The sequence below is a fragment of the Camelus bactrianus genome, chromosome 36 (assembly GCF_048773025.1).
Source record: "Camelus bactrianus isolate YW-2024 breed Bactrian camel chromosome 36, ASM4877302v1, whole genome shotgun sequence".
In the NCBI taxonomy this organism is placed as follows: domain Eukaryota; kingdom Metazoa; phylum Chordata; class Mammalia; order Artiodactyla; family Camelidae; genus Camelus; species Camelus bactrianus.
The window spans coordinates 301,594-310,234 of record NC_133574.1 but is presented as its reverse complement, the minus strand read 5'-3'; the positions used below and the strand labels follow the sequence as shown (position 1 = coordinate 310,234).

General features: G+C 47.5%; 1 non-coding gene across 1 annotated transcript; it reads left to right on the top strand.

Moving 5' to 3' along the window:
* The first annotated feature begins 7,614 nt into the window (after positions 1-7,614).
* On the top strand, positions 7,615-7,805 carry LOC123615421 (U2 spliceosomal RNA). Its single transcript, XR_006722999.1, has one exon. It is a non-coding gene; the product is annotated as a U2 spliceosomal RNA (small nuclear RNA).
* The last annotated feature ends 836 nt before the right edge of the window (positions 7,806-8,641 follow it).

Sequence of the window (8,641 nt, the reverse complement as noted above, 5' to 3'; positions counted from 1 at the left end):
ATAAAGCCAAAACAGGAAAAGTCATGCATGCCAAGTCAAAATATTTGAAAGCGAAGAAAAGCATTAGAAAAGGTGAAAAACCATCCCCATTCTTTCCGCCAATTAGCACAATTTGCCCAAAGTCACTGGGCATCATATGACCCAATGGAGTTCATCGGTCAGTTCTGTCCCTTACATGCTCAGGAACGATGCCCCGTTTCTCCTAAAACGCTTGTGTTTCGTGCTTGGCTTCTGAGACATGGTGTTCTTCTGTTTCCCTCCCCTTTTCTCTTTCTCTGTTAATTAGCACTTTCTTTCCAAGTCTCCTCTCCCACGCTGAGACTTTCAATACCAGAAACGCACGATTGTGTCTCGGTTTTACATCTGAAGCTCTGACCGCGCCCTCGCGATCCAGTGCTGCCTGCCCAGCGGCTGACTCAGTGCCTCGTTTTGTGCTGAGACGTGCTCCGAAGGCTTCTAGAGCTGAAGGAAATAATCACTCACATATAAGTGGTAACACACAGTACTTGTCTCTCTCCGTCTGACTTATTTCACAGAGAATACTCCCAGATCCACTGTGTTGCTGAAAATGGCATATTGTATCCCTTTTAATGGCTGAGTAATATTCCAGTGTGAGTATATGTGTGTGTGTGTGTGTGTACACCACATTTTCTTTATCCTTTTTTTTAAGGTTTATATATTGGGAATTTTTTAAACATTGAAATGTAGTCGGTTTACAATGCTGTGTCAATCTCTGGTGCACAGCACAATGGTTCAGTCATACATACACATGCACATAAATTCTTTTTCATTAAAGGTTATTACAAGATATGGAATATAGTTCCCTGTGCTCTACGGAAGAGATTTTTAAAAGATCCATTTTTACACATAACAGTTAACACTTGCAAATCTAAACTCCCAAATGTATCCTTCCCACCCCCTTTTCCCCGTAAACGTGAGGTTGCTCACGGTCTGCGTGTCGTCGAGGAGGCTTCAGTAAAATAGCAACATTACTAGTAACAGTAATCGTCATAACGATAAAACCAGCTGTCACGTGCTGTCCCCGTGTGACGCAGCCAGAATACTTTACACACGGGGCTCATGGAGTCTGCGCAGCGATGTGCTCGGGGAGCATTAAGTTCCTCTGCTGAGGTTTAGTTTTGTCAGATAAATGTCAAAACCACCATTTGATACGTTATGAATCTGGACGAAATTTCGGTGGAAAATGCATAAAACGTTACTGGGCAGGGGTCCCCCTCTCCCCCTCCTCCTCCTCCTCATCGCTGCCCTCCCCGGTGCCTAACGTCTGCCGAGAGCTCACTTTCACGACGGACCAGACGCGGGCGAAGCCCTTCACAGGCGCGATTTCGTCACCATCCGGAGTCACTGCCGTGGTCACACCTCGTTTACGACGTAAGCAAACACGTCACAGAGCCGCTCAGTGGGGGGCCCACGTTTTGAGTAAGATGTCTTGGTACCTCCATGTGTATTTTTAATTATCACAGAAATGCTGCGTTTGTGATTATTACCATGCTCGCCCCTCCTTGTCCACGTGGAGAGGGTCTTAGAGATGCGATTTGTCCCGGGGGCACGGCCAGCAGATGGCAACGGACGGTGTGAACCCAGGTCGCTGACCCCACCGTTGGAAATATAGCCGTTCAGAAGTGGGTTATGTAAGCTAACTTCTCAGGCTGCTTTGTATGAAAGGAGAGGCCTTAACGATCGCCGGCAGGGCCTGATTTCTTGTCTTATGACTTACGAACGCTCTGCTGAGTGGACGGTGGACGGGGTGAGTTATTTACCTCCTTGATGTGCCTCCTGGGCCCTGGGAGTCCAAATTATATTCCGCTTTGGATTAGAAGACTGTTTGACTGGGCTGGCTTCACGTCTCCTCTGTCCTGGTGCATTCCACTCCGGGGCTGCTCTGACCAGAGACTTCACAAAAGGCTTTCCAGGCAGCTCACTGGCCCAGGCCAGATGGCCCCCAGGCCCACACCTGGGCCACAGTTCACATTTGTCTAAGGCCAGAGCCCGTTTTCAGTCAGGGATGTTTGGCCGTTGTCACGACCCTCAGTGTGGCGGAGCACAATCAAGTCGACCCTCCAGGCAATTTCTCTTCCCTCTGCCCCAGACCGACTTGGCACAAGCAATACCTCCCTGCTTCTTTCTCTGTTAGGAAAACATCCCCATGTTCACTCCAGACAGCAAACCTGAAAACGCGGCCGAGAGGTGCTGACTTTGCAGCTGGCGCCCGAGGTGGGGCCTCTGGTGAACTCTGACCTGGCTCCAGCCTCCCGGTGGCCCCCGGTCTGTCTTCTGGCTCCACAATGTCCCCTGCCTGCCCCCCGGGCGCACGGCTGCTTCCCACGTGCCCTCGGCTTACGGTCACAAGTCTCCAGAACGGCAGCCTCAATTCTGTGTGGCACTGAAGTGATGTTTTAATTCTAAGCAAACATTTTTTAGGCTTTATAATTTAATAACAGAATGGAGAGGTGATTGACCCGCCTCTCAAGTCTCTGCAATAATTCGTCCTTTCTCAGTTTCTTTTTAAAGTTACCAACGGCTTCTACAAACGTAAATGAATCCAGAAATAAGCTTAAGTGTGAACAGTTTCTTTTCCCCCTTAAAATCCTTGCTCTAAGAACTTCAAGGTTGAAAAGTGTGTCACCAGTGCCACAAAGGATCCCGCTACAATCTCAAGTTCACGTCAGCGCAAGAAGGACCTTTGGAAGTGTTTGCACAGACTTCACATCGGACGTAAAACAGCCTTACGTTTATCACAGTAATATCGTCACTCAGCTGAGCATCAAAACCTGCCTCAGCGCACGTGGCGCTGAGGACTCTGCTTTGCTACCATGTGTGGAAGACCGGAGCGAAGAGAATCATGAAAAAGGAGAGAAATGATGCAGAATCTGGAGCTGCGAGCCTTGCAGATTAAAATCAGCAGCGGCAGTGTTTTATTCAGCGCATAACCCCCATCGAGAGCCGATGGGCGTCCCCTCTTGCGCGAGGTTCCGAGGAGACGGACACCACACGGGCCTTCTCCCCTCCACGGTGTCGTTTCCCCAGACCCCGCGAGGCCCCGCCCACCCGCGGGCCGTGTCGTGATCAGCAAACGTGCTTTCTGAGAAGCTGGCCCCTTCAAATCCGTCCTGAAATCAAGGATCGCTCACGGCGCTGTTTTACTGTGTAACCCGGGGACCCCTCAGAATGGCCCCGCCATTCATGCCATTCTGTTACCACTTCCGAGTTCCTCCTCTCAGCGCCTGAGACAAACCTCCACCCGGGACAGGGGCGCTGGGGCCACGGAGACACCGTCTTCCGCACGTCAAGGTCCCTGCTTCCAAAGCTCTCAGACTTCCAGCAGGAAATTCAGTGACATCTCCTCCTTCACAAAGGTGAATGGAAAGGGTTTGATCAAAACATTGGTTTCAGAAGCATGTTTAACGAATTACACCAAACGGTAACGGCTCCGATTTTAAGAATATATTTTCTGAAATTAAACAAAACAAACCAAAAAAAGCACACAAACTCCAAAAAACAGCCCAGCTCTCACGGTGAAGAGGTGACTGCCCGGGAGTCCTGCCGCAGGAGCGGCGACGGCCAGCACCACCAGCGACCCGAGGACTTAGTTCACACGCCAGGAGGAGTCGGAGGGCCGCGTCCCTTCGTGGGTTCCCGGGCAGGGAGACTGTGGTGCCCCTGCGCATGTCAGGGAGCGGTAACGGCGTCCCGTGGTCACGCCTGGGGCTGGACGTGGTGAGAAGAGACAGGAGACCCGCCTTCTGAAAAGCGTAGCTGGTAAAAGGCAGAGGGGGAAGGAAGTCCCCTTCCTAATGCTGGATCGGACGCCAGAGGGCGGGACCTGCTCCAGGAGGTTCTGTGCCCCGTCTTTGCACAGAACGTGCCTGCCGTGGCGCGGCAGCCTCCGACAGGCGTCTCCCCAGGCCCCCGTGTCACGGCTCCACCTGCAGCCCGAGGCCAGGAGGCCACCTCCCCTTTGCTGGTCTCTGAGACCTCGTCCTGCCCTCGGCTCGCCCGCAACTCTGCCAGAAGCCCCCTTAGCTGAACGGTTTGCTTTCCACAGGATGGAACTTCTGAGAGACGGCTTGGCCTCAGTGCGCGGCTGTGTGCTGAAACGCGGGTTTAGGTTGGCTCTGTGCGCCGCAGCGACCGGCTCAGGCTGGCCCCCCCCCGGGCGACTCTAGAAGATGCAGAGAAGGGGAAGCATGCCCGCGAATCCTGCCTCTCGTACGAGTGGTGCTTAAGGAACCATGACGACCAGCTGGTCCTCCAAGGCGCTTGGACTGCTCAGGAACGCTGGATTCTCCGAGGCGAGCTGCCCCGTGGAGCAGCCACAGCCACGAGGGGCTGTTTCACGTGGAACTGATTAAAAGTCAGTAAAACTGAATTCAGTTCCTCGGTCACGCTAACAGCATCCCCAGTGTCAATGCCACGCGAGGGCAGACAGGCAAGGCAGACACGGTGCACTGTCACCACGCCTTGAGGTCCTCTTGGACAGCGTGGTCCAGAGCCGTGCAGGATGCGGGAAGAGCCGCCGGGTTAGAGAACTGCGCAGCTTATAAAAAGCTAAAAATACATGTTTACCAAAGGGGACAGGGCGGGGAGGGTTAAGTTAGGGGTTGGGATTAACAGACACACGTTACTGTGTATAAAATAGATGAACAGCAAGGACCTACTGTACAGCACAGGGAACTGTATTCAGTTTCTTCTAATAACATAATGGAAAAGAATCTGGAAAGAAAAAAAAATATGCATGTATTAACTGAATCACTTCGCTGTGCACCTGAAGCTAAAATTGTAAGTCAGCTACACTTCAATAAAAATTATAAAAAATATATATGTTTACTTACAGATCTTTTTAAAAATATTTCCTCACTTAAAGTTTGATTTTTCTGTCTCAACTGAGACCCTTAGAAAATCTCACAGAGACGGGACTCACTGAATCTGCTCCTTTTTTTTTTTTAAAATAATAGCAATTTTTTAACTGACTTACAGTCAGTTTACAGGGTTGTGTCAGTTTCTTGTGCACAGCACAGAGCTTCGGTCCTACGTGAACACACATATATTCCTTTTCACATTCGTTTTCACCGTGAGCTGCCGAATCTTCCCCTGATGGTGTCTTTTCGGCGGACACCTGGGCTGGTCGCGCTCTGTGGAGATGTAATATGTAGCTAATCTACAAACCTTGCATCGAATTCCAGCAAAAGCAAGGTTAGGGGCATCAGCGAGGCCTTCACAAGGGCGTTTTAGAATCTTTGTCTAGAGGAGACGTAGCCAGTGCTCAGGGTCCCTCCCGCCCCGCTTTGTCTCTGCAGGTCAACGGCGCAGCAGATGCGGGTGCGTGTTGCCATGCAGGCCTGGCGGAGCCGTCACCTTGGGAACGACCGCTGGGCGCCTCAACTAATCACCACAGTTGGATAAAACGCATCCTGTGGACCCAACACCTGGATTCGGCGGGGAGCCATGCCAGCCGTTGAGAACATCCCGGAGTCTTCCTGTTGGTTTGCAGACAGTCCTCATTAGCTGGCACGATGCACTGGAATTTTGTTTAAAGAAAGCAGTTCAGCAGTTACTCGAATGTCCAGTTTCAGTAGTAGGTGCAGGAAAACATGTTGATTCCAGCTCCAGCAGAACATTGGATTTTGCCAATATTAGTCATGGTAGAATTTTTTCTCTCATGGCCAAAGGTCAGTGTTTTGAAGACCAAGTCTTTTTGCAATGTGAGCATGACTTAGCCATTTAAAGTTTCCAAGTCTGTCTCTCGTATACAATGTGTTGGGGGAACCTTCACAACAACTCTTGGGAGACAACACACCGGGGACCAAGAGAGAGAAACGATTGGCCAAGATGGCAGATGTGGGAGTTCGCACGCCTTGGCCTCAATACTGAGGCTGGGCCGTTTCGAGGCCACCAGGAAGGTTCCCTTGTGTTTCCTGTGCTTCCATTTTGGCCTGGACCACTCCTGTGATGAGCCACACCTCTGCTTGATCGCTACATCTCTAGGCTCTGATGGAAGCACCCGGCAACACACCCGCGCCCATAGAAAATTTACACACGCTTTCAGGAGGTTCTGGGGTCCTGTAAAGTCACGCTGGGGAGTCGAAGGGACCCAGGATAAGAAGTCCTGAAATAAACCTAAAGGCTCAACACATCTTTTTTTTTTAAAGGCATGTGCTTTCTTCACATATAGTAAACCTAATATCCACACGATGGCGGCAAAGTCCCAAAGTACCTTTCCCCCACGTGAAGTGCTACCGAAGGCTCCTTCTAACAGCTTCCTGAGAAACAGACACGCCATCTCGCAGACTGGTTACTGAACAGTGAATACGAAAAGGTTGTAAAGAGTAAAACAAAAATCAGTACAATGAGTGGACTCACCTACAAAGTAGAAACAGACTTGCAGACCTAGTTAACAGTCTCATGGTTACCAGGAAAAGAGGGTGGGAAGGGACGAATTTGGGAGTTTGAGATTTGCAAATGTTAGCCACTATATAAAAACAGGAAAAAAAGATTTCTTCTGTAAAGCACAGGGAACTATACGCAATGTCTTGTTATAACCTTTAATGGAAAAAAAATATGAAGACAAATATATATATATATGTATATGCATGACTGGGACATGGTGCTGTGCACCAGAGATTGATACAGTGTTACAAACTGACTGTACTTCAATTAAAAAACAGAAAGAAAGAAAGAAAGAGGGGGAGAAAGAAAGAAAAAGAAAGAAAGAAAGGAAGAAAGGAAGAAAGAGAGAGAGAGAAAGAAAGAAAGGAAGGAAGGAAGGAAGAAAGAAAGAAAGAGAGAGAAAGAAAGAAAGGAAGGAAGGAAGAAAGAAAGAGAGAGAGAGAGAGAGAAAGAAAGGAAGGAAGGAAGAAAGAAAGAAAGAGAGAGAGAAAGAAAGGAAGGAAGGAAGGAAGAAAGAAAGAGAGAGAGAGAGAGAGAAGCAAGTCAGACCTGCAGGTAGCCGTGGAAAGTAGTGTGGAACACCACAGACCTCGATGAGTTACATTCTACAATAATTTATAATCAGCCAAGAATTCTTCACAGATATTAGGCATCACAGTGCACTTAATCTTTCCAATCATTTGTATCAGAACAGCTCTTATCGGCCTTATTTTGAACACGGTAGACAGTGGGGGGACAGGACAACTTACCCAAAGTCACATACGTTCAGGTGTCACACGTCCAGTAACACTTTTCCTTGCTATTAAGTCAACCTTTTTTGGATTTTCTTTTCTGTTCTATTTCTAACTTAAATTGAAAGCATTCTAACAGATTCAGAGTAGTCAGACTTGTTAAAATCCTCAACCTCGTGGTTATGGACCTGAACTTCCTATACTTGAATTAGCATTTCTCTGATAACTTAGTGAAGCTAGCTGTCTTCCCGTCATCAATTGCTCATCGTCTTTCCTCTTTGGTGCATTTTTTGTTTTACTCTGTGACAGTTTGACTATTTGAGAATATGTCTGTGCTGTGGGTTCTTGCTGCTGTGTGAACTTATGTATATAAACATGTATTCCGGCTTGTAATACTTTTCTGGGGTTTTTTCCCCCAGCTTTACTGACATATAATTGACAAATAAAATTGTAAGACATTTTAAACGTACAAAGTATCGCTTTTCCTCCTTTTGGCTGAGATCAAGTGTAGAATCTGTTCTTGTCAGTTTAATATCTGACACGTCCTCTATCCAAGGACAATATATTAAATGGATTTTTGGAGCAGGGAGTTGGAATAAGACTTTGCTCCGTCCACTCCACACATCGACCTGTCATTGCAGTACGTCCAGAAACGGTGCAAAAAAGAAAAAATGAAGTGTGCAAAGGGATGACTGGGTGTAAGTACACTTTGTGGAAGGAGTGCCCCAGTGAGCCAGCCAAGACAGCCATCACCTCCCACATTTTCCTTGTAATTTTTTGGTGAGAACTTTTAAGTTCTGCTCTCTGCAAATTTCGGTTACACAATCGTGTTGTCAGGTGTAGTTGCCGTGCTGCACAGTCGATCATAAGAACTTACTCGTTTGTAACTGGAAGTCTGTATGCTTTCACCAGTCAGTGTCCCCCACCCCAGCCCCTGGCGACCACCATGAACGCGCTCTCTGTTTCTGTGGGTTCAGCTCGTTTAGATTCCACATATAAATGAGGTCGGACAGTACTTGTCTTTCTACGTCTGGCTTATTTCACTTAACGTAACGCCCACCCGTTTCATCCGTGTTGTCTCAAATGGCAAGACTTCCTTCTTTGTAAAGACAGGATAATATCCCACTGTATGAATGCACAGAAACACAGCTTTCCTGTTAAATAGGTTATGAAGTTCTTTTCTAAGTCGGCAAGCCTGTAGGTTAGTTTCTATTTATGGTACAATTTATTGTGTTATTTTAATGTGATGGAGTCATATTTTTTCAGTTTTTTTTAACTACTTTTGTGGTCTAATTTAAGAAATCTCATCCTTAATTGAAATTACAAAGAAATTCTTCTATATATTCTTCTAAGTATTTAAAAGTTTTTTCTTTTTCAAGTTCCGTCCTTTGTAACACATCTTGAACTTATTTTGGAGTATGGTGTCATTGATGGAACTTTATTGTTTCTGTTATGGAAAGCCAGTTGTCCCAATGTGATTTAATAAATGAATTCCTCTTTTT